This window comes from Polypterus senegalus, chromosome 14 (assembly GCF_016835505.1).
Source record: "Polypterus senegalus isolate Bchr_013 chromosome 14, ASM1683550v1, whole genome shotgun sequence".
Classification (NCBI taxonomy): Eukaryota; Metazoa; Chordata; class Cladistia; order Polypteriformes; family Polypteridae; genus Polypterus; species Polypterus senegalus.
In genome coordinates this window covers 91,628,576-91,655,078 of record NC_053167.1, presented here as the reverse complement: position 1 = coordinate 91,655,078, position 26,503 = coordinate 91,628,576, and the positions used below count along the sequence as shown (strand labels likewise).

General features: G+C 39.2%; 1 long non-coding RNA gene across 1 annotated transcript; it reads left to right on the top strand.

Annotated features, from left to right (window-relative positions):
• Window positions 1-13: 13 nt before the first annotated feature.
• LOC120515161 lies at window positions 14-17,733 on the top strand. Its single transcript, XR_005630603.1, has 3 exons — window positions 14-90; window positions 6,482-6,622; window positions 17,560-17,733. It is a non-coding gene; the product is annotated as an uncharacterized LOC120515161 (long non-coding RNA).
• Window positions 17,734-26,503: the final 8,770 nt, after the last annotated feature.

The following is a 26,503-nucleotide window of genomic DNA, read 5'->3' as shown; positions in this document are numbered from 1 at the left end:
CAGTTTTCCAATATGGGGTCATAGAAGGCTAGAGCCCATCCCAGCACCAGACAGGAATCAAGCCTGCTTGGAGTGGTAGTCTTTAGCATGGTAAGAATCTGAACTGTTAGCAGACATTATAATAAATAAAACAAATCTACAATAGCAAATTCATTCATATGAGATACAGTGTCTCTGAACATATACTTCTGTCCAAAGAAGCAAAGATGAGCGCAGGACCAAAAGAAAGGAAAAAACCCGCTGCATTTGATTCAGAAATACGGGACCTGACATACTCGAGATTCTAGCTACTTCGCTAACTAGGCATGGCAAAATTCATGAAAGAAATTACAACTCCACTTCCTTAAAATGCACAGCGCACCAGAGTACAGCTTTCCATGAATGACAGCCGTCACTACTGACCATCCAAAGCACGACTACGTCGTCAGTATGGCCCATCTTATTAGTCACATTCACTTTGCTGATATCATGAAAGTTCCTTACACAAGCAGCAGCCTGAGCCCAAAGGATGCAAAAATGACATTGTGGCACAGCAATAAATCTAAATGTGGCAGCTCACAAAAACATTAACATGCAAACATTACTCTCAATAACAGTTTGCAGTGGTTGCAGAAACATTCTTATAAAATATGGTGGAAAAATAAAACAAATGCATATTTTATAAAGGACACAGGACCTGGAAAGAAATGCTCCAAAATGAGTGTGCGTTTTCAAAGTACAGTCTGTGGAGAAATGTCGCTCACACTGACCATAGTAATCACCCAAACCCGTGTATTCAATTGGTGCTTTATTAGCAGTTCATAACGTCATAACCACACGCCATCTGTAACTCAGGTTATAATACGTGCTGCTGTTAACCTCGGCACTGATGTAAGATCTGATACAGCAGCGGACATGCTGCCATGGAGTTTGTGTTCAGTAATGAGCCCGCACTGCAGAATTAAAACACAAAGAGTTTGTGTGTCTGGATTCCTTTCTTTTCACCACAGTTGTGATACTGGATGGAGTGGTACAGCGGTGCAGTGGTTAGCACTCCTCACTTACTGTGGACTCTGCATTTTTTCTGCAGGTTTTTGTATAACCCACACATTGGTTAGTGGGAGTATGTGAACAAGCAAGCAAGCACACTGTCCAGGGATGGTTATGACCTTATGCCAGATGCACAACACCGTCTGACACCCTACGACCCTGAAGTGGGCTGGGGGACCTCAGTAGACAGCTGTGGTGGCATTGTGGTTAGGACTGCTGCCTCACAGATGCAGTATGCTGGGTTCAAATCCCATGCCTGGGCATTGCCTGTGTATTGTCTGCATGGCTGTTCTGACCCATCACCAAACACATTCATGGGAGCCTAACTGACAGTTTCAAGCTGGCTAAGCCTGAGTGTGTGTGTGTGTATGTGTAAGTTGGCAGAGCTATGGGCTGGCACAGGCTCTAGCCCCACCAAAATCGGGTTTAAGAAGGTACAGTACGTATTCTATGTATCGAGGTGTTTGAATTGTCAGGTAGAATGAAAATAAAATAAACCTGAAGGTATTTTGCAAATGTAAATGAAAACAGCATATATGATGAGACATGGTTGCCTACTGTATAGAAAAATGGAAAATGTGTCAACCTACTTTGCTTTAAATAAATTTAAATGTTAACTTACCGTTTTCATTCTTAAATTGAGACACAAAGGAAACAAATTAAAAAGTAACTAGTTAACGCCTCCTGGAGGCGCAACTTATGTAATGTTTGATAAAAAAGAAATGAAGAAAGTATCCATGAAGAAAGTCCATTGTTCTACATGAAGGTCCCAGCAGATGTTTAATGGTTTCGGGAGAACATCACGTGGTGACTTCTATGTGTTTCTCTCAAAGTCATGGTCATTAGCAGTCAAGTACGGTATGAGCAAGTGGTATTCTATAAATAGTGAAATGCTGATGATAGTGCCAATGAGTAACAGGAAATTCTGATGGGCACCGGAAAACAGAAAATGAAAACATTGTCAATCCGTTTTCAAACCCATTTGCTTTAATTCAAGGTTGCAGGAGTTTGCCGGTCATCCCAGGTAAGTTTGGACAGGGTTCAAGTGCGCCACAGGACACTCTCACTCACACTGAGCTATAAAGTTTAGACTCGTCAATTCACTTTAGAAACACGTCTTTGTGATGTGATGCCCCATAGACATGGACAAGGCTGACATTTATACCCTGTGCACAACCATGCCAGCTCTTAAGAGAAAAGGTATTATTGATGAAAATGCAGAAGAAGAAGTTTGGTGTTGAAATACAGTATTTAGCCACTGACTGTCCACACTAAGGTCCATGTTTGAACAGTAATCCCTGCTGATTCCTGATCAGACATGTAACTTAGAACTTCACTGCACACGATGCAGTAAACTTGACCTTGAAGTTGAAAACTGATGAGAATAATTTTTAGGAATGTAATAATAATGTATAATTAACAAGTAAATGTTAAGAAAGTAAATAACAAAATAGAAAAAAAACTATTAAAACAGAAAAAAAATTATTTGAAAACAACAAGAGGATCTCTAGACATTTTGTATGGCTGCCTACATAAACAGGCTAAAAGTCTGTTGTCCCCTACATAGAGCTGTTCATGCACATTTGACAATAAATTAGGGCCTGTCCTACCTCTGGCAATCCCTCTGCCAGCTGGGCATGGGGTTAGTGACAGGCTTTGTCAACATATATCTTCAAAGGAAGAAAGTAAAGGCTACTCTTACACACTGAAATAAAGAAAGAAGATAAAATACACAAAGCTATAAAGCTTTTGACGAGCCTTTTACTTTCTGTTTTTCTCAGGGTGGCAATAACCTTTACATATTTATATACAGTATATTGGACATACAACTACATGTCAATAGATCTTGAACATAACATTTTATTCTAATTCTTAATACTGTCGACTTCACTTTAGAGTTTGATCTGAAGCAAAGCTAGAACATGAACAGCTGTGTTTCCCAAATGTCCAAAATGCTCAGTGATGGATCATTTAAAACATTAAGATCCTGGGGTTCATCAAATCACTCTGAATAAAATATCGCCCTATCTATCTTTCTTCTTTATATAGTGCCCTATAGATCTATCTATCTATCTTCTTTATATAGTGCCCTATCGATCTATCTACCTTCTTTATATAGTGCCTATCTACCTTCTTTATATAGTGCCCTATCGATCTATCTATCTTCTTTATATAGTGCCCTATCGATCTGTCTTTCTTCTTTATATAGTGCCCTATCGCTCTATCTACCTTTTTTATATAGTGCCCTATCTATCCATCTTCTTTATATAGTGCCCTATCTATCTATCTATCTTCTTTATATGGTGCCCTATCTATCTTAATCTCATAGTTCTTTTCCATCTGTTATACAGTGCCTTTTGTATTTCTCTCTCTATGAACCATACTGTGCTTTCTCCATCTCTCTCTCTCGAGTTCCAGTATTTTTTGGGTTCAGAAGGCTGGCAGTACCCAGAGTAACTAGTGCAGGTGTTCAGACTCCTGTATGTCAACACCTGGCCTCTTCTGCTTGCGTTCAGAGAAGATGCTCCATTATCTCTTTGCTGACATTCTCTTTGTAGCTCAGACTGCTTTCTATCGACCCATCAGGAATCATAGAGCCATCAAAGCAGTGAGGCTGCAGGAAATGTATTCATTTGTAGAATGTGGCTGAGCACCTGCACTCTGGGGAGGGGTGGAAGACAGATCACTGAAGGGCCCAAGCCCAGCAGGTCCATATTTAAACTGTCCCTATGTTTTATAGCCGAGGACGTGAACCAGCAGCTGGGCGCCGGGAGGCCATATATCAGTGTTAAAATGGCAGATCACTGTTAATGAATAATATTTGTGTTCCTCGTGTATGTCGGCCAGGAGAACTAACCGCACACATTTCTTTCACCCCTGAACATAATCTGACGATCCCTTCTTTAAACAGAATTTCTAACTGTACTTTGTCTTGATAAGAAAACGTAAATAAGTTGTGTTATTTCACCATTCTTCCTTATTCTTTTTCATAATGCTCTGCACACACATGAATAACATGGAGTCTAGATTGATTGTACTTCTCCTCAGAATGTCACCTTGAACATTTTGTCATAATTTTATTTCTTTTGTTTTAACATCAGTGTAAACAAACCAGTATTTTCTTAAAAGTTTTGCTTAGAAAACCTAAAACTGAAATTTTGAAAAACTGTGGCCACTCTTTGCTATTTGAGTTTTCATCTAAGTAATGATGCTACTCAGTCTCAAGTTTGGCCTTAACACGCACCTTTTTAATAACATGTTCTTAAAACAGTAAAAGAGTGCATCACGGGCCCGTACTTTAGCACTTTTTGAAACAGTGTATCGTTGCAAAGAAGGCTGTTTGAAAAACCTTGGAGCATCCACTACCTTAAACAGAGTGGTTACAATTTAAAGTACAAAATTGCACTTAGTAAAAATGTAATACGGAGATGAATTATGGGCAGGCTACAGGGCTCCCAGAAGCCTCTCCTTCACAGCACCAATCACAATCTGTTTTTCATGTTGCTAAGATGAAGAGAGGGGACAGAAAAATCTATGAGAAATGATAAAACAGGTAGATAAATCTAATTGCAGTGCACTCTATTGTGCTAATGCAACTTGCAGTTAAACTCCACGTGAGACAGCAAATAATTTATTGTTGACTATTTCTTTTTGTGTTACCAGATTTATTGTGTTAGAATTAAGTAGCCAACATCGTGGAAAATGACCTTAAAGCAACCCATTGTAATTGAATAACACCAACAAGCCATTTCTCACCTTATTGCTTGGTCAGAACTGTTATTTAAAGGAGTAGAACTCCCTAAACAATCATCACCTATTTCTTACACTTTTGCTTTCCATTATGGAGGCATGAAGCACCTGAAGCAGCACTGAGCAAAAAACAGGGCCCAACCCTGGGATAGCAGACCACTGCTGAAGCCCACCTACACTTACTCATAGAAGGCAAATTTAGAGTTGCTGGTTCACATAAAATAAAGTCTTTGAAATTGGAGGAAATTCACATCAGTGCAGGGCTTTGCAGCACAGAACTGAACAGGATTACAAACGGCACCTTCTAGACCATCCAGGATGGTAGAAAAGGCCCCCACTGACTGACCAGGGCTGGCAGAGGGAGTCCATAGGTTTGGGTGTTGGGCCAGGCTGGGAGGAGTCCTTATCTAAAAACTGTTTTCAAGTTCCTGAAATGCTGTTGTTTTAAAGACTCTTCATGTTTCTACGTGTTTCCTGGAATGTTTACTCATTTATTTGTTTCCATTTTTTCCCTGTGAATGCAAATTGTATGTTTTCTTTAATGTTAATATTTATTTATTACTTTTATGGCAATCATTCCATACAAATCAATCAATTTTTACAAAAAGTAGGATTGAGAACAAGTCGACCCCCACCACTGAGAGACAGAGCAAGGCCAACAGGGTAAAACTTAAGGCTTGTAAACATACCTACATTGATGAGTTTGATAAGCAATAGAGATGAATGGAGAAGAAAATAATTCCTCTGTGCTTTAAGAGCTTATTCTAAAATATTACTGATTAGATCCTGCCATGTTTTGAAGAAAGTCTGTACAGATCCTCTAACTGAGTATTTGATTTTTTCCAATTTCAAATAATATAACACATCGGTTTCCCACTGACTTAAAAGAGGAGAGTTTGGGTTCTTCCAGTTTATCAGAATAAGTCTACGTGCCAAGAGTGTAGTGAATGCAATCACAGTTTGTTTGTCTTTCTCCACTTTAAGCCCCTCTGGAAGAACCTCAAACACAGCTGTTAATGGGTTAGGAGGGATTGTGAGTCCAAGACTGTCTGAAACGTAATTAAAAATTTTTGTCCAGAATAATGTTAATTTGGTGCAGGCCCAGAACATGTGACCCAGTGAGGCTGGGACTTGATTGCAACGTTCGCAGGTTGGATCATGCCCTGGAAACATTTGAGAGTTTTAGTCGAGACAGATGTGCTCGATATATAATTTTGAGTTGTATAATTGTATGCTTTGCGCATATGGAGCTCAAGTGAATTCTCTGCATTGCTACTTTCCACTCCTTTTCTGATATTTTAATTGAGAGATCTTTTTCCCAGTGTCCTCTTGGATCTTTGAAAGGGAGGAATTGTAAAATGATTTTATTTATTGTAGAGATGGAGTCTAAGTCCTTGAGATTGAGCAATATTTTTTCCAGCATGGATGAGGGTGCAAGATGAGGAAAATCTGGAAGGTTCTATTTAACAAAGTTCCTGATTTGAAGATAGTGAAAGAAATGTGTAGCTGGAATGTTAAATTTGGAATGTAATTGTTCATATGATGCTAAGACGTTGTCTATATGAAGATCTCTAAGCAAGTTAATCCCAAATTTTTTTTCCAGATATTTTTTTAATGAAAGTATAAATCAAACAACACATCTTTAATAAATGCTGTCCCTATTTATACAGTATATTGTCTTCCCTGTGTTTGAAACAAACAGGGTGGAGCCAAGCCAGTAAAACGAGGCCACCGTGAGACTAGACACGCGGCACATGTGCCCAGGGGGTTTACGACAAACTGAACAGGACACCGAGTACCAACACTCTTCTCCTGATCGGCTTCATTTCTACTGCAGCTCCAGGTGAGTGTAGTACGATCGGCTGACTATCTAGAGAAGCATTAGGCTTGGCACGTACAAGGTGCTTCCTTAAATCTTTAGCCGTCTCAAGAGTCTTTCTAAAACTATATCAACCAGCCATATTTTTAAGATCATCTAACTATGAAAAACTGACATATGCATCCTTTGCAATTATAAACTCTACAGCATCTAAAGACCTACTACATGGCAATCCATTATTCTTTGATCGTATTTTAATCAGATAAACCTTTTGTTCCCTACATCCATCCATTATCCAACCTGCTATATGCTAACTACAGGGTCACAGGGGTCTGCTGGAGCCAACCCCAGCCAACACAGGGCACAAGGCAGGAAACAAACCCCAGGCAGGGCGCCAGCCCACCGCAGCTGTTCCCTACATGTTAATATCAATTAGTTTTGATTCTTGTTCAGGGTGTTTGGAATTCAAATTCAGAAGATAAATAAAACAAACAAAAACAAAACCGTAAACACAAAGAGTTACAGGATGAAAACAATTTGGATAACTGACACTATCAAGGTATTGCTCAGGATGATCCTCCCTCACATGGCCATGGTGGGATGTGAGCATGGACTAAAAAAAAGAAATCTCTATCAGCCAGTGGCAGATTTGGCTTCTGAACTATGGCAGAGCGCCTCCTGCTTGGCAACAAGCTTCTCTCAACCTGCATGAGCTACCCGTTACACCTGGCGACCCACAATGGGCGGATTAGAGAAGACAAGAAGCAGGAGAGGAGTCCAGAAGTTGGAATTCTTGTCAGACAGACGGTTTGTACATGACATAACACCATTAATGTATTTGATATCGAAACAACACCATTTTCTTGTGGAGTACCCTGTCTTACCATATACTGTATAACCCTAATAATAATAATAATAATCCTCCCTGGGGCCTAAATGGCCATCCACAGCCACCATTTGTCATGTCTTTATAAAGGGGGCAGACCTTTCTGAGCTTCATTCCACAATCTGAAATGTAAAACACCAGGGAGATGCACCCGGACACTTAGGGTCTTTGATAGAATCTTTTATAATACTTAGTGTTGATGAAATCAGAAATTATTGGATTTTAAACCCTAAGTCAGAGGTTCCCAAGCTTTTTTTGTTTGTGATCCCATTTTGAAATCTGAGCTTTTTCGCTACTCCAGCTGTTTGAAACATTGACATTCACTTCCTATTCAATACATGGTTTAATGGTCTTTTTCTATTTTAAACTATTTTCTTGTGACCCCATTAGTTTATGAGGTGACCACATCCGGGGTTACGACTCCCTAAGTATTGCCAAGGGCTTACACCGATAGTGTTTAGAGCCTCCTGCCATTCCCACGCATCCCAGGACTGCACTCAACAACCACTCACTTGTCTCAGTGCCACTCGTTTTTTATGGTCTCTCTAATCACATTTATTTTTATTATTAGCTCATTTTGTGCTGGAATTTAAATCTTTTCTAAAATTGTCTGTATCAAATGCAGTAATTACAATATTCAGACTATATCTGCTAAAGAAGTTTAACAAAAAAAATAAAATATTCACTAAATATTGTACTGCTCATTATTGAATACAAGTACTCAGTATTCGTCAAAGCCATTGATTGATCTTTATGGACGTGATGTTTTGAACTTGAGTTTTGGCCTCCTGAGACCTGATTTATTTAAATTGGAGACTGTTTTAATTTGTATCTTAGAATACTTTTTATTATTATTGATTTTAAGGGGTCTTGGTGTCGTCGTCATCATGTTGTTTGTTGATGCTAGGCACATGACTAGGAAATCACAGTTTCAAATATTCATATTCACATTCGGACTTGTAAATTAAACAAACCTTAGACTGTAGAAAGGCTTTTGCTTCATTTTTCTGATGGCCCCTTTAGGTTTGTGTTTCTGGCTTCCACTTGTATAGGGTGATCCAGATCTAATACTGCAATTTTATTTAAGTTTATTACATAGAAAATCACCCAAATAATCCCGGACCATCGAGAAGTGTGCGAAGTGACGGCATGAAGAATCGTCTTCGCGCTGAACTGGAATCCTCCCCGCATAAACCAAAGTCATTTAGACGATGTGGATCAGCATAATTAGATCTGGACCACCGTGTAGTTATTTGCCGTTATTAGTGTTCAAACTCCTGCCTTAGTTTCTAGCAGCTCTCATGTCCTTTTGTCCATCTCACATTTAGTTTTCCACTTACTTGTCCTCTTTGGTGTCCATAACACCATGAAAGACATTGCTCTCCTTGGCAGAATTTGGAAGTATATTAATAATTTTAATTTAACAACATTCCAAATAGTGGATTAGATGACTAACAGCGATGAACACTGTATTTTATATCAAATATAAGTTTGTACTGCTATAAACATTTGATACTGCTACACTAGTGTAATCCACTTATGCTTTATACAAAAAATGCACATAACCTAACTTCATATTTAAATGTTTCAACAAGAAAAGACAAATGCTGAAGTGTTTTGAATGAAATATATCAGCCACCAACACATCAATCTGTTTTTATTCTTTTCATAAAGTGCCATGCACTGCACTGGCGGACTGTGTGGACGTCTGTATGAGGTGACCTTTTGTATGTGGTTTAGTTCAAAAGTGTCAGTTTAATTAACAGTGTGGATTTCTGAATGTGGGTAGCTTGTGACACTGAACAGTGATTGGTGAGTTTTTTAATTAAACGAGCTCAATTAAAATTGCTATATATTGAAAAAGTACAACGTATAACTAGATTATAATTCCAGAGCTAAGCACTATCAATATTGAACCTGCAGGCTGCAGCTGCCCTTGAAGTTCATTACGACGTTACTGAAGGTGCAGCGTAACAATGGAAAGGGATAGATAGGAGGTGAGCCGGTGCTGCCAAGTGATCACTCTGTGCGTAAACATTAAACTCTGAATTTGCTTGCTTGCTTATAAGAAATAGGCCAGAGATTTATATCTGGTATCCCATTAGCCTTCAGTGGGACAGAAAATGGATACATGTATTTGTAGGCAGTTTGTGCAATTCACATATTCTTTAGGTTTGCTTTTTTTAAGATTGCCATGCACTTCACTTTTATTAAAAGATCATATTGATCCACAAACGTTCTGACATACAACCTTTGAAAATGTGCTGTCTAATTTCTAAGTAAATTAGTGAACCAGAGGATGCTGACATAACCAGAAACTGCTGTGTATGCTCTATGGCAGAGGATGTTGAGCAGTGCATCTTTGGGGCACATCCATGCGTGTCTGCTCTGAACCGCTACACTGCGGCATCCGTAATTCACAATAGTTACAGCTGGTAATTTATGCTAATGATACACTTGGTGGGATCTGAGTCTGCCGACAGGCTGAAAGTTATACTCCCCTAATGTATACAATGTCTGCTAACTCAAACATCTGCAGTGGTTCAAGTCCAAAGAACTAGCTGGACGTTCTCTTCAGAAAAACGGAAAAAGGTTTGCCGCTAAATAACGTCCCTAAGAAGTGCAACAGCCCTTAAAGCAGAACGAGGTGACCAGCCTGCAGGGGGAAAACTAATGAAGATGATGATGGTGTTTACATAGGTATGCAGGGTGAGAGAACACAAGTAGGGTGTTCTTCACATGTAAAGAAAACTCAACATATTTCCAAGAGTCCTTTGAGTTGGTGTTACTTGTACTTGTTGTTGGAGTAACTGGGCAGTTAACTATATAATTTACGTCAAGAACATCGGTTAGTATATGAAATATAAACATATGTGTGCTGCACATCATGTGATCACCTCCATATGCTCCTTCACTGCTTTTTGCTGGCATCATCCTGGGTAGTCTCACCCTGTTAGGCAGGCTGATTACAAGTCAAGTAGGCAATTTCACCAACATGGAGTAGGAGGTTAGGATACAAAAAAGCAACCTAACCTGCAACATTAACATGACAAGGAAGTTACAAACCGGATTCCAAAAAAGTTGGGACACTAAACAAATTGTGAATAAAAACTGAATGCAATGATGTGGAGATGGCAAATGTCAATATTTTATTTGTAATAGAACGTAGATGACAGATCAAACGTTTAATCCGAGTAAATGTATCATTTCAAAGGAAAAATATGTTGATTCAAAATTTCACGGTGTCAACAAATCCCGAAAAAGTTGGGACAAGTAGCAATAAGAGGCTGGAAAAAGTAAATTTGAGCATAACGAAGAGCTGGAAGACCAATAAACACTAATTAGGTCAATTGGCAACATGATTGGGTATAAAAAGAGCTTCTCAGAGTGGCAGTGTCTCTCAGAAGCCAAGATGGGTAGAGGATCACCAATTCCCACAATGTTGCGCAGAAAGATAGTGGAGCAATATCAGAAAGGTGTTACCCAGCGAAAAATTGCAAAGACTTTGCATCTATCATCATCAACTGTGCATAACATCATCCGAAGATTCAGAGAATCTGGAACAATCTCTGTGCGTAAGGGTCAAGGCCGTAAAACCATACTGGATGCCCGTGATCTCCGGGCCCTTAAACGACACTGCACCACAAACAGGAATGCTACTGTAAAGGAAATCACAGAATGGGCTCAGGAATACTTCCAGAAACCATTGTCAGTGAACACAATCCACGTGCCATCCGCCGTTGCCAGCTGAAACTCTACAGTGCAAAGAAGAAGCCATTTCTAAGCAAGATCCACAAGCTCAGGCGTTGTCACTGGGCCAGGGATCATTTAAAATGGAGTGTGGCAAAATGGAAGACTGTTCTGTGGTCAGACGAGTCACGATTCAAAGTTCTTTTGGAAATCTGGGACGCCATGTCATCCGGACCAAAGAGGACAAGGACAACCCAAGTTGTTATCAACGCTCAGTTCAGAAGCCTGCATCTCTGATGGGGGGTTGCATGAGTGCGTGTGGCATGGGCAGCTTGCATGTCTGGAAAGGCACCATCAATGCAGAAAAATATATTCAGGTTCTAGAACAACATATGCTCCCATCCAGACGTCATCTCTTTCAGGGAAGACCCTGCATTTTTCAACAAGATAATGCCAGACCACATTCTGCATCAATCACAACATCATGGCTGCGTAGGAGAAGGATCCGGGTACTGAAATGGCCAGTCTGCAGTCCAGATCTTTCACCTATAGAGAACATTTGGCACATCATAAAGAGGAAGGTGCGACAAAGAAGGCCCAAGACGATTGAACAGTTAGAGGCCTGTATTAGACAAGAATGGGAGAGCATTCCTATTTCTAAACTTGAGAAACTGGTCTCCTCGGTCCCCAGACGTCTGTTGAGTGTTTTAAGAAGAAGGGGAGATGCCACACAGTGGTGAAAATGGCCTTGTCCCAACTTTTTTGGGAGTTGTTGACACCATGAAATTCTGAATCAACATATTTTTCCCTTAAAATGATACATTTTCTCAGTTTAAACTTTTGTTCCGTGATTTATGTTCTATTCTGAATAAAATATTAGAAGTTGGCACCTCCACATCATTGCATTTAGTTTTTATTCACGATTTGTATAGTGTCCCAACTTTTTTGGAATCCGGGTTGTACTTTTTCATTAATATTTCAAATCCTACCTTCTATGCTTAGGAGAAGTACAATCATAAAACTGAAATACAAACCTACAATACATTTGGCTGGGTGGCAAGTGTGTTGCCCGTGACTAACGCTCCTTTCACACTAGCTCTTCGCCTCACACCATAAGCCACCTGTTTCCACCAAGGCCTAAACTCCTCATCACATGCGGCGAAGCCTGAACTTACTGAGTCATGTGATCTGACCCGAGCAGGAAACGTGTGTGTGTGTATACTGAGCAGATCACATAAAATGCCCGTGTCACATTCTAGCGGTTTTCAGTGGCAGCCTTCATTGACATTGTCTTAGCGAGCTGGAGGCAGTTGGCAGCGGGCTCCCGTGAGGCCATTTGCCTAATGTAACATAACCAGCAACTAGTCAACAATTCGCCGAGATAAAATCAAATGGACTTGGTTTTGCCTTTGTTGTAGGATGGGCTCTGTGTGCATGAGAGCTGACTACTAATGAATGATCATCCTGAAGATCATAGGTGTCGAACTCCGGGCCTGGAGGGCCGCAGAGGTTGCAGGTTTTCATTCTAACCCTTTTCCTAATCAGTGACCAGTTTTCACTGCTAATTAAATTCTTCTTCCCTTCATTTTAAAAGCCCTATTTTAAGGATTCCATCTATCCATCCATTATCCAACCCGCTGCATCCTAACTACAGAGTCACGGGAGTCTGCAGGAGCCAATCCCAGCCAACACAGGGTGCAAGGCAGGAAACAAACCCCGGGCAGGGCGCCAGCCCACTGCAGATTTTAAGGATTCAGTCTTCTGAATTTTTTTCTTTATTAAATGACAGCCAAACAGAAATGAGATATCAAACAAGCCAACAGATGACCAGCTAAATTGGTGCTTCAAACTCCAACCAATTTCACTCCAATCATTTTCTTAATGAGAAGCCGATTCTTGCTGTTAATTAAACTCATTATTTAATTCCATGGCTTGTTGCTGCTCTCATTCTGCCACAGCACACATTTCTAAAACTGTTGATTTTCTGTTTTTCAAAGAACACCATCAAAATGTTTTGGTGAGCTGAGAGATCAACCTTACTTTATTTTCAGATATTGTGTGGTGGGCACAAGTGAGCTGGTCATGTGGTGGCTTGTTTTGTGTCTCATTATTGTTTGGCTAAGGGGTCTGAGTCAAGTTAATTAAAGTTAAGGCCAAAGAAGTTAATTAGCAGCAAAAACTGGTCACTAAATAAGAAGATGGTTAGAATGAAAACCTGCAGCCACTGCGGCCCTCCAGGACCGGAGTTTGACAGCCATGCTGAAGATAATGCATAGAATGTAGCGATGAGGAATAAGGACCTTGGGTGATTTGGACCTCACAAACCGGATAGAGGCTCATCTTTCTGATATCTCATGTTTTATGTACTAAAACAGAATGGAAAAAAGAAAAAAGGGAAGAATCTGTGGCTTAACTCTCCATACCTGTTATCCCCTCCTACAGCACTAGCTCCGACCGGCCGCACGTTGTTTATTGGCTGTCACAAAAAGGGACATCCCATCAGCAAATGAGACATGGGCAGCGATTTTCAGTTATGTAAACTGACATTGTTCAGTGACTAGATCAGCAAATTTGACACAAACCACAAATAGAAGTTGCGTAATGTAACATCAGTTTTAGAGTCTAACACTAAGTTTCAATTTGTAGTTCATCAAAGTAAAGAAAATGTGTTGGCAATAACAGACTGGGATTAAATGTACCTGAAAGATCCAAATGCGTATGAAATATTGGTACAGTAAAACACAGAATGTCTGTGTGTCCATTTTATAAATCTGCTAATGAACATTTTTTTTTCTTTAATCTAAATAATGCATCTTTATAAACTGTGGTGTTTATGTCACCAGACACCCTGATAACCACAAAGATGACTCAAGGCCAGTAAGTGAAACAATTGCTTGTATTAAATACCTTCCATATTTAAAATAATGTATTCACATCACTGCTTTATTAACATGTTAATAAAATCAATATCTAAAAATAATTCAAATAAAAATGGGCGCTGGTCTTTTTATGAAAGGTTACCTAACCTCTGCTTGAGACACCTGTCCGTTGTGGATTCACTTGTCGTCTTGTTTATCAATCACTGGTGGGGCAGAACTGTTGAGTGAGTGTGTATAAAAATGCTTTATTGTGACCCAGGAAGATTGGGCCAAGGTATTTTCTTCAGGACGTGTGATTTATTTCCCCATGAGAACTGTTTACAGCTTAATAAGAGCCCTATAAAGCTATCACCTAGATAGCACACACTGTACGTATAGCTAAACATTACCATTACAAGACAGACCCTATTAGGGGCCTTATACTGCAAACGCGGTGTTGCCTAAGGCTAGAAATTCCACTGCTCCATGCTTTAAATATATTAAATGTAGTAACATAACATAAGGTTGCCTTCTCAAACTCACTAAATTCAATTCAAAGTCTGGGGGGACCCAATCTCTATCCCAGTAACAATGGGAAGAAGGCAGGAAAGCACCCTAAACAGGGCACCATTAGTCATGTAGATCTAATTTGGAATTACAAGACAACTTAATCTCGACTTGAGGAGCCTGACCTGATCTGGAGAACAACTGCTGAGAGGTGAAGACATGGGTGCTGCACACTTAGCTCTGCCCAAACCTGACCATCATGTCTTCCTTGTCACTCTGGGTGACCCTCGCTTTGACGGCAAAAACTGAAGGTCGAAAGTCTGCTTAGATACATCAGGAGATCAGCAAAATGGCTTCAAGTGACTTTCTCATAATTGGTGAGGTGAGGGGAAAGGTGAAGTTAGAAGCAAGCAGGATTTGAAGAAGGACATGACACAATCAGTCAATAAGAAACAAAAGGTTCAGAAAATGTAATTGTATTAAATGTACTTTTGGAGTGACAGTCTTTGTGAATGGTGCAAACTAAAATACGGTCTGCTCCAAACCTCTTATTTGGTCATTTTCATAAAAAATAAGCTGTCACACAGAACAAGCAAACTTTCAAATGGTGCTGCAAATGACTGTCAACACTGAGCATCAAGGCCTACCATGACCATGAGGGTACAAATATGATATGAATTGGATTACAATGCATTCTGTCGATGTATACATTTACATTTTATGTGCAAGATTTGAATTAAGTGCAAAACACTACTTTTATAATTAAGTTTATTACAAAAATATTCATGTCTCCCTCCATTTTCTGAATGTACCCACTCATCTATTGTGTGACTAGCTCAATCTAAACTCAGTGGGATAGCAGAGTGACGCAGTGCTTGGTTCTGCTGTCTCATGGACACAATGTCTTGCGTTACAATCCAGGTCAGGATTATTGTCTGTACGTGTTTCCTCACACACCCTCAAAGATATGCATTAAGCTACACACTAACCCTTTTGACTGAGGACGGATACTCCTATGTGTGCTCTGTGATGAACTGCTGTTGTGTCCAGGATGTGCTCTGGCACCTTGTAATCTTGGGTTGAATGAAGTGTTTTAAAAGTGAGATGAGGCTACCCGACAGTCTGTGTGTGCCAGGCAACCCATTCTAACAGCAATAGGCACAAATCCGGAACTGGCCCACCCAAGGCTACACAATGTGAGGCTCTTATATTGTTTTTCAAGGAAGCTAATTAAAAAAAAAATACCTAGGCATGTAAGGCACGTCACTTGTCTTGCATCTAAATCTTAGTGTGACATAATTTCCATTTAATAAAGCTACAGGATACAGACAACATCATGTTGAGATGACATTACAATTGCAACATTATGCAAACAGATGACATTTGCTCGAGGTGTATAAATCAACACTTCTATTAAGTCAACAATATAAGACATATGGATTAGACATCAGTGTACTGTGCCAGTACATTAAATGAGTCACGCCTGCTATGGAGTGATATTTTAAACAGATCTTACGCTTTCTGATTGCTTGTTTCCGTTACCAGAAATTGTATTCCTTCATCCTGGCTGTGTGGAACAAGACAACCATCTGTGTGCTAATATCAACTGGAGGACCATTAGTCTGGCACACTGCGCAGGATGCATCTGCATGATTACCAGCTGATTAGTAACGCTGGATTGTCCACCAGTGTTTGAAGAGAACTGCTGGCACCTGCTTCCTTTGGAATGTCACATTCCAGGCTTCTTAGAGAGATGGTGGAAAGGTGGTTTCCTTTAACCTAGCTTTGTAACATGTTAACTTGCAAAATCAGTGTTTTGCCCAAGAAAACGGATGTATTGTGATGATGCAGATTTCAGATAGGGAGAATGGTAATGGAAGTCGATCTGTAGTCCACATCGCTGGTTAACTGGATGATAAGGTGGATCTGTTAACTTCAGCGGTCAGAGGTACCACACGTGTAATAATGAGAGGTGTTATTATATGGTCAAATTCTATTGTGCTGACAAGAATGGCATCACGCCTGGCCTTCACAACAGCTCACATTGCTTTATTCACGTTCACAGTGCAGTGTTTTCAAACTGTCAAATGCTCATTTGGAAAATTATGGTAAATTACACAGTCATGTTGCTTACACTAGACAGCTTTCTGTTTATAATGTGTTTTTTTTTTTGCATTATTTCAAGGTACTAATAACTGTAGGAAGCAATGATAATGAGAACTAATTTTAGGGACTTGCTGCCAGGCATAATGTAACCCCCTCGCTAATTACTGACTAATGCATCTCACCTTAAAGCTTATCACAACAGCATTTGTGTAAGTAATTAAATAAAATCAAGTTCTGTATTTGAATACATTCTTGTTTATTATGGTTCCAGAGAGTGGCGATACAAGAGTTTCACTACACACGCGACAATACTACTCTTTCTACGAGTACTGCTACTAATCTGTGTCAGTGTGATCTTCACTGCTAGTCTTGGTGTTCTTCTGATCACAGAAACATACATGCTACATAACTGATGCTTTGGTGTAACTATGTGACGGACCCGAGTTCCATCCAAGAATGGTTCCTGCCCTGCGCCTTATGCTGTCGGGATGGGCTCTAGCCCTCCGCCACCCTAAAGTGGATTGGGCGGGTGTTAAAATGGATGAATGGATACTAGAATTACATTTTTGGGATGATCCTAAAACAGAATGCAGGTAGAAAGCTTAAACCTTGTGGTACCCAAGAAAAGGTATAATTTAAAAAATGTAGTGAAGATAATGGATGTCAGATGGACGTACACGTAACACGAGAAATGGCTGCTTTGGATTTGTGATATTACTCTGGATACATTTTTGCATAATAAATAGAATGAAAGAGCAAGTAGCTCTAAAGTGCTTCTGCTATATATTAGCAGGTCATCTTATTTAATTTTTGCAGTTCAACAGCTTAATGGATGGATGGCCATATACTTTACGTGTCCCCAAGAAGAAATGAAAATGTCAATACATTCATTTTCTATAATCTTCTTTTTCCAGTACAGTGTTGTGAACATCAAGGATGTAATCCAGTAGCAGTGGTGGACTTGAGACAGACAGACGGCAGCTCTAGAAAGGATGTCAGACCAATCACCTACAGTAAGAGCAGTAATTACTTTTACTTCCAGCAATAATTAAAAAACGAGAATCCACTGCAGTTCAGCAACTTTTTGTTTCAAGCTAATTAATTGTTCATTTGAATAAATTTACATTTTTTCTATTTGTTAACAGATGTCAGTTTTACTGCTATACCCTGTCAATAAAAGGAAAAAAGAAGAACATATTTAAGCTATGATATAATTCAGCTAATTAGGTATTAATACTCTGGAGAGCTTTAGAATACAACTGAAACCTAAAATACCTGCCCTGCTCAGGTATCCTTTCTATGTTTTATGTACTTCAAACAGTTAAGAAGATTTATATTGAAAAGCAGCACATACTGTACCCTCTTTATCCTTCCATTTTCCTGGACCCACAATTCTGAAATTAGAAATTGCACCACTAGCCTACCATTTCAAAAAGTAATGAGTTCAATTAAACTTAAAAGATCTCCTTTTAACACGTTTCCTGTTCTTATGCTGAATTCACTCATAATGTCTCCTGGTAATATTTGGGCACACATGCTGATGATCTCATATGTGGCAATTAACAGGTAGTAAGATACAAAGCAAAAATATCTCTTTCTTAATTTGTGGATAAGGCTGTAAGTCTTGTATTTTCTTTTTAGTCATATACAATTAATTTGCATTCTGTTTTTCTCCATGATGTATAGTGGATATCAAAGGTCTACTTGTCTTTATTGCAATTTCAGTTCTTACAGACATAAAGGATTATTTCGAGCCTGTTAACCAGTTATACTGAAGTGAAGAAACAAGCTGATTATTGTTAGAAAAAGAATTTCAAAATCAAAGCTGTGAATGGACTGGTTTGTCAAGTATGCATATCTCCCCAGTGGAGGTTTAACTGTGTTTAGATTCAACCAATCAGTTTCCAGTTCAAGTACAAAGGTAACTTGCCTTCACCTGACATCAACTGAAGCAATTCTGATTGAACCTGAATCAAATCAGCCATTCCTGTAGGATATGCCTGAAGGCATCATTTGCTGCCTTTGCTGTGTCTAGTTCTCAGATCTCTTCGAAAATCATAAGACATTCTGTTGCTGTCTGGGTTCATGGCCAGCCATGTTCTTCTTCATTTATCTCAATTACAGTTGGCTTCTTTGGCATTCTGCATCTGTCAATTCTTAAAACTAGCCACATTCAATGTATCCTGTGTTGGACAACGTGATGGTCACAGCATAAGGACCCGTACCTCAAAGTATAGTTTCTTTTCACTTATTGTTTTCAATGTTCATATATCACTTGAATATAATGCAAACATTTTGTGACTTGGGGCACCACTGTGACCCAGAAGAATGGACAGCAATGTGAAGATCTTTACAGAATATGGTTGTTAATTATATGAAAATCACAAAATGAAGAGATATTAAAAGGAAATTACAAAGTATTAAATAAATAATGGACTAGACTGTAAATAAATACATAAAAAAATCTAAAGTAGTCATTTAAATGGCACAGTGGTGGCATTGCTTCCTTGCAGTAAGGAGACCAGAGTTCATATCCCAGGTGTTCCCTGTCTGGAGTTTACGTGTTCTCCTCACGCCCACATGGGTTTCCTCCCACAGTCCAAAGACATGAAGGTTTAGTTAATTTGTGTTGCAAAATTGGCCCTTGTGAGTGTGTGTGTGTGTGTGTGTGGATGTGAGGGTGTGGATATGTGTGTGTGTTTGCCCTGAAAAGGCCTGGCACACTGCCAAGATGTTGTTCCTGCCTTGTGCCCTATGATTGCTGAGATGGCTCCAGCTATCCCACATCCCTGCCCTGGATAAGTCATTTATAAATGTCTGATGTTTTAAGGCATTGTGTTTGGCTCCATCAGATCCACAGTGTTGGGTCCCAAAATGCCAGCACTTCTGACTTCTCTTTTATTAACCATCTTGCCTTCATCAGTCCCTCCTTCTAATGTATGCCATTGTCAGGGCAGGTACTGCTTCCACAACTATGACTTCTAGAAGATGCCAAATGAAGCAATTCTCTCATCAGACAAACTTTAAAGAACATTAGGTCTTTCAACATTTGTAGGATAAGCAATATAAAGCAGTTTGTTCACTTCCACTCTCATGAACAGTTTCTCCTTCTGTCAGAATTATTACAGTGCCTTCTTTTGTCTAACACACACTATTAACCCCTCAATCCGAGTCAAGGAAACACACATTTGTTTCTCTTAAATCACATGCACACCTATATTCCACATTAGGTTCTTTCTCTCTCTTTACATCCCTACTCTCTACTTTATGCAGTTTTGTTATCTTTTTGGGGTGCGTAACTAAATCATTTTACTCCCCTTATGCTGTGCAGCGCGACTGTTCACGTGCAGTATGCTTTAACTGCACTGTTTCCTGACTTGGTGCCTTGCTAAATTAAAACTGTCTTGGAAAGAAACAGAGAAAAACACTACCATGAGAAATAAAGGGTTGTTTGTGCATTTCATAGGTACTGTCAGACCTTGACAGAGCTCCACTTCAACAATATGAATACCAGTGAGAAATCGGAAACAAACAGCAAGATAATCTGCAAGTATGAGCCAAAACCTGTAACTTAGGTGAGATATTTGAAGGCTGTTTCAAAACCCCAAAATGACTACCCTGCTATTCTGCTTCTATTCTTCATGGAAGAGGGACTGTACTGTATGCATAGAAGTATCTCCAAAAATAATTGTGGATTTGGCGATCTTATCTACATATATACTCCTCATCTTTTTAGAATGCAGAATTTGTAATAAGGTCCAGATGTCAAGGACTCTGCCGTGAAAAGGATAAGGAACAAATCATATTTCATCATGGATCTGAAGGAATCAGATGTGCTGGCCTCTACACAACATATGCTGGATTAGAAATCTAACAGTAACCAAGTGTCACTTTGTGGTAACTTCAGAGGAGGTTAGAGAAAAATATCAAAACTAGAAGGAGTGAATGCGAAAGCAACCTTTAGTCTTAACAGTATTCCTTAAAAACTTTTATACTTACAGACCTCGCTGCAGAAGAAGCAATGAAGCCCTGGCCCATCACTAAAGGCCAATTTCATCTTTATTAGCTGAAGATTTCTCACTAGTAATGTGCATACTTTCAAATAATTAGTGTGTTTTACGTAATAATGAAATTATGGAAATAGAGAACACTTATTCAAACAAGTCTGCATTACCATATTTTTAAATATTTGACTTAATTATGCTTGCGAATCGAAGAGACAAGAGCTCGAGACTTTTAAAAAAGCCTCATAAAGTCCTTATTAAGAGGGGGCCGAGATGGACCTAATGATGTGTTTGGAAATTAAGGCAATCAAACATTTAATGCAAGGCCCTCCTGTAGGCAAAAAGCATTGAAATGAGTCAATTAGACATCCATTATCCGAGCACTTAGAAACAAGTAAGGGCCGATCTGCATAGCCTCTGTTTGTCAAGTAAGCCGTCCACTTAAAAGGAGCTAATAAAATGCTAAACTAGTTAACAACAAAGACCACTAAAATAAGAAGAGCATGTGGCTTGTTTGTTAACAGAGGGGGTGTTATATTCTGAATCGGGAAATGATTTAGCTTTATCTACATACAGTTGCATCATAAATCAAAATAATTGAGTTAACATGTAAAACAGATCTCTCAATTTTATCTGAAATTAGGCAACGGCATATTAAAACTCATATGAGGTAATGATGGAAGAGAAAGGAAATGGGGATATAGCATTGTAGACATTACTTTTTTGTTAACATGATAATAACTGATTAGTATAATTTAACCATTATTTGTCATTCATTTTATTGATTCTGTTTTATCTTGGCTCGCCAGCAGATGATGAAATAAAATTATGAAAAAATAGGGTAAATTTTCTTACATTTTTATAGCCTTAAAAACTTATAATAATTCACTTGTGCAATAATAACTAATTTAACAAATATAGCAATTCATCATATTTGGCTGTCTTCTGCATCATTCTTTTTTATCCAGTACAAGAATTTATAACACATATACACCATTTCTCCTTTTTTGCTTTCCCTCCCCAATGCAAATTACCAGAAGTGTTTAAAAATGGCAGGGCCCTGCAGAACAGGACCTCCGAATATTATTCATCTGCCATTTGCAAATGGTTATTAATTGCAGCCAAGAATGCGACGCATATGGGAGAACGGCATGGAGGGGCAGTTATGGCCCGGACAGCCGGATCGGACACACTCACATACACATAGCTCTTCATCAGCGCTCTGCCAGCAGGTCTGCACAGACAATTACAGCACCCTGATTGGTATCAGATAGGGAGGGAATTTTTACAAATTAGGGGATAAATAGGATTTTCCACATCCCGAACGGCAGGGGCAGGGGAGCGGTAATGAAAAACTATACATCACAATCAGGCGGACAATCCTATTCATACGGCAATGCATTATGCTCACTATTCATAATAATGGCAAAATGACAGAGAGATCTGCAGCCTGCCTGCCTCTGTTTTCGTGTTCTTATTTCTTAAGCTGACAGATGTTCACAGATTCCTTTTTACGATGTCTCAGAGGCAAACAAATACAACCTCACAAACTTTATTTTAAACTTGTCTGTTTCTATCACTTTGTTGCTTTAATGGTCAACCAAAATTTTGTGTGGAGACCCCAAAATTAGGGGAAAGACGTATGCCTGGGTAATATTTACATTATGTTAAGGATAATTTCCCATCTGGAGCACTGAATTTTCAAAGCTTTTAGGAAATATATTGTATACTTAAAAATACCCCACACATATTGTTTCAAAAATATTCTTTGGAAATGTTAAAATTGAAATTTTTGGCTCTAAAATAAAAACAAACTTCTCATGAATTTCATCAAAAAGCCACAATATTAACGTTCAATCCAAAGCACATATCCATTTGGTGACATTAGTCATCCTCAGTGTAGATTTATAAACTCGCTCAGCAAGGCTTATACTTAAGACACCATTGGCCCTTTTATTTATTCTGACAAGCAGATGTAAAAAAAATGTATAATATGACATTCATACGAGTTTGATTTTTTGGAAGCTCTTAAGTGTGGAAATACATACAACATGACACAAGCAGGAACAATAACAATTTAGAACAAAATAATTGGACCAGACAAGCTAACAAAAACTTATAAAATAAGTTTAAGGTGAAAAAATGAAATATCAATAGTGGAGACATTTATAATTGTGAAGGGAAGAGCTCCAGCTGTGTACAGCACCACAGGAGAAAGACATAAAAAATGCAATGTTTAAAGTTTAGCTGTTTTATTGTTAGGTGAGTATATGGTATTTATCTTTTTAACCACAGGTTTCTTACAAATTTAAATTTAGTAGAAGACATGCATGTTCTACAAAGTGTAAAACAAATGGTTTGCATCAGGCTAGCACAACCTGTCCCGCCATCCCGGTCTGGGATAATAACCGCATCTTGAAATGCTGGTCCTGTAGAAGCTTCAGCTGAGCCTCTGAAGTTATTTCTTTATAGCATAAAAGTAGCGTTAATCGAGAGATGAACACAGAGCTATGCTGTCGTCTTTAGCTAAAATGAGGCAAGATGTTGATAGAACATGTTGATAGAACATAAGAAGGCTGACAAAGGAGAGGAGACCATTCAATATATAAAACTCATTTGGCTACCTAATGGTTAAGGTGTCCTAATATCTCATCCAAATAATTTTTAAAAGCTGTTCAAGTTTATGTTTTACCTATACAGAATAGATCCTCACACAGATTCATTTTTTGAATTGGGTTAATGCTCACATATTGTTTGAATCCACAGATGCACTCAGTTGTTTGCATTATATGTCCTCTGGGTAGATTCTAATGCTGCTATATCTTTTGTGTAACATGATGATCAGAACTTAAAGTAATACACCAGATATGGTCTCCCTGTGCACTATTAAGTCTGGACATTACATCCCTTTACAACAATATTTATTTATATAGCACAATTTCATACAAATGATGGAGCTCAAAGTGCTCAACAGGATGAAGAAAGAGAAAAACGACAAAATATAAAAATAAAATTAGGCAATACTAATTAACATAGAATAAAAGTAAGGTCCAATGGCCAGGGAGGACAGAAAAAAAAAAAAACTCCAGAAGGATGGAGAAAAAAAAAATAAAATCTGCAGGGGTTCTGAGGCCACGAGACCGCCTGGCCCCTCTAGGCATTCTACCTAACATAAATGATCTCAATCAGTCACATTCATTGTTTTTTACAATACACATGACGTATGCAGACACACAAAACCTTTGTATCAAACCATTTCAGAATGGTTGATGCCACCCAAAGTTATGTCTTCTTTAACCAAATTACAGCACTGAAAATGAGTTCTGAGTATTTAATAGCCATAGAACCAAAATCGACAAGATGACATAAATAAAGGACCAAGAAACAAAAATGAATGATAGTAATACAATGGTCACTACACATATACTCAGTGCTTTAGCTGTCAAATCTAGTCAACAAGACTGAAAGAAATGAACGGCTTACTTGGGTGTAAAGGAATTACTCCAGTTTGGACGTAACCTCGCTTCAAGTTAATTTTCCTAGTCATCTGACAAGAGATCTGGATCATGAGCATGTGACCATGGACATTTTACATGTGGTTCATCTTCTACTCCCTTGTATCTTGCTTTTATAATATATGCTTTACTCATTTTGCTTTTGTCTGATTATGGAAAATAGCAAAGAAAATGAGAATGATGTGAAGGAGTTTAGCAAGCCTAGAATAAACATCTTCACTGGTGTGTAAACCACAATTATATGATATCAAAATGAACTTCATGTCACTTAAAACATCTTACAAGAACACTGCTTGAAGGAGCCAACAATATACTATGGGACATGGATGCTGACCAGGATTAGTGTTTCTGCTCCTCATAGTTGCTACCTCAGATCAACTCCACCTGATTTTCCATGCCCTGCTGGCCTTTAACTTTTTGAATGTAATATGAGAGAAACTTTTAGATGATACAATAGTTTTAAAACCTGGCTTATGCTTCTCCAAGTCCAGCTAAAGACATCAAACACATAATGCCAATTCAGAAAATGTGGTTCAATAAACAGGTCAGGGATGGATTGTCTATTTTACAGGTTTAATTTCAATTAATAAAAAGAAATGTACAAACAAAAGTAACCAACTAAAAATGAACTGATGGCAAAATGTGAGCAGGGTACACCCCATTCTTCTGACGTTCTCTTCCTTTGTGCCCTCTGTCCCTGGGTGTGATCTTTTACTGTTGCTCTTTTCACTACATTTTCTTTTTGTCTTTCCTATTATAAGCTGAATTAATATATGAGTGTATATAGGAATAGAAAATGCACTATGTGAGCAAATAATTTGAAGTGCACACTCTTAAAAATGTAAATAGTCAATAAAAGAAAGTACAGTAAGGTTTATTCAGCAGATGTGTAGCTGAAATAGTATGCTTTTTTGCTGAGAGTGGACCCATAACACCACATTCCACCCCCTATAAAACTCCAGTTGCACTGGGTTGGCAGTGGTGTGGAGCCTTCCCATGCAACTGGAGTTTTATGGGGGGTGGAATGTGGTGTTATGGGTCCACGGCTCGCTGGGCAAAGGCCATTTGTTTTAAATAAATAATCACCGCTCTCGTGGCGGCTTAGCGAGGGAGCGTTGGGCCAAAGCAAGCCACGGGGCGATCTGCGGTGTGGGCGTTTCTCATCAAGTGCACAGGTGAGGAACTGCCCACATCCATGATTGATCCCGAGGCTAATATGCTGCAGCTGCTATGGCCCCTCGCATTATAAAAAAGAAGCCCGAGTCGGTTGGAGAGGGAGAGAAGAGGAAAGTAAAGAGAAAGAGAAGGAAACAGAGGTTGGCAGCAGGAAGCAGTAAGGAGAGAGAGCGAGCAAATCGGTGCAGCAGGAAGCGAGCGAGCGAGTGAACGCTCGCAGGCAGCTGAAGGCAACCTGGGTGTTTGGCCAACACCTGAGAGAAGTTGTGGTCGCTCCCGCAGTGTTTGTTTTGAAGGGCGGGAGTGACCGGGAAGGTGCAGTACTCTCCGCGGAAGGTAGCGGGAGTCGGACTTGGGATGTGGTGTTCCCTGTGTGAGAGCCTTGGTCGCAGTGGAATTCCCAAGGGACTGTCAGGGGGCGCCGACCGGAGCCAAGGATCAGTAAGGCGACTGACAGTAGCAGGAGAAGCAGATATTGTAAAAGTCAGAGCGTCACCCTTGTTGCGGGGCCCAGATGGGTGAAGCAGGAGAGACGCTAGTTTTAAAAGAAGGCACCAGGTTTGTTGTTGGTTTTTAAAGACCGCTCCTGAAAGAAACGTTTTAACCTTGTTTTAAAAGGATTGTTCTATTTATTGATTTTAACCTCCACGTTTTCTTTTTATGGATTATTTATTTATTGAAGAATTTTGAACTGCACTATTTATTATGGACACTGTTTTGTTTTGATTGTTTCTTTTAAATAAAGGCACTATGCACCTTTTTATACCATCCTCTTGCTCAGTTGTTATTTTCTCACTGTCTAGCTCATCGGTGACATTACCGACGGTGTTGGGTTCAAGGAGCGTGGAGCCAGAACCCGCATCGTCACACTACCTCTACAGATAAACTTTAGATTTTCATCATTGACCAGTGTGCTACATTACAGATTTTAATTGCCATTAATGCCAAAGACTTCTTGACTGCCTCAGATAATCCTAGATAGGTCATGGGAATTGCATTATTATATAGGCTGCAAGCATCTGTAAACTTAAACTATCTGATGAAACTCCTGAAATACAGCGCATTTGTAAGCAAGCAATACTGTATAGTGACACTATTATTAGTGCTGCTAACTCACAACTGTCACTGACCTTTTGATGTCTGTAGTGGTTTTCTCTAGGCAT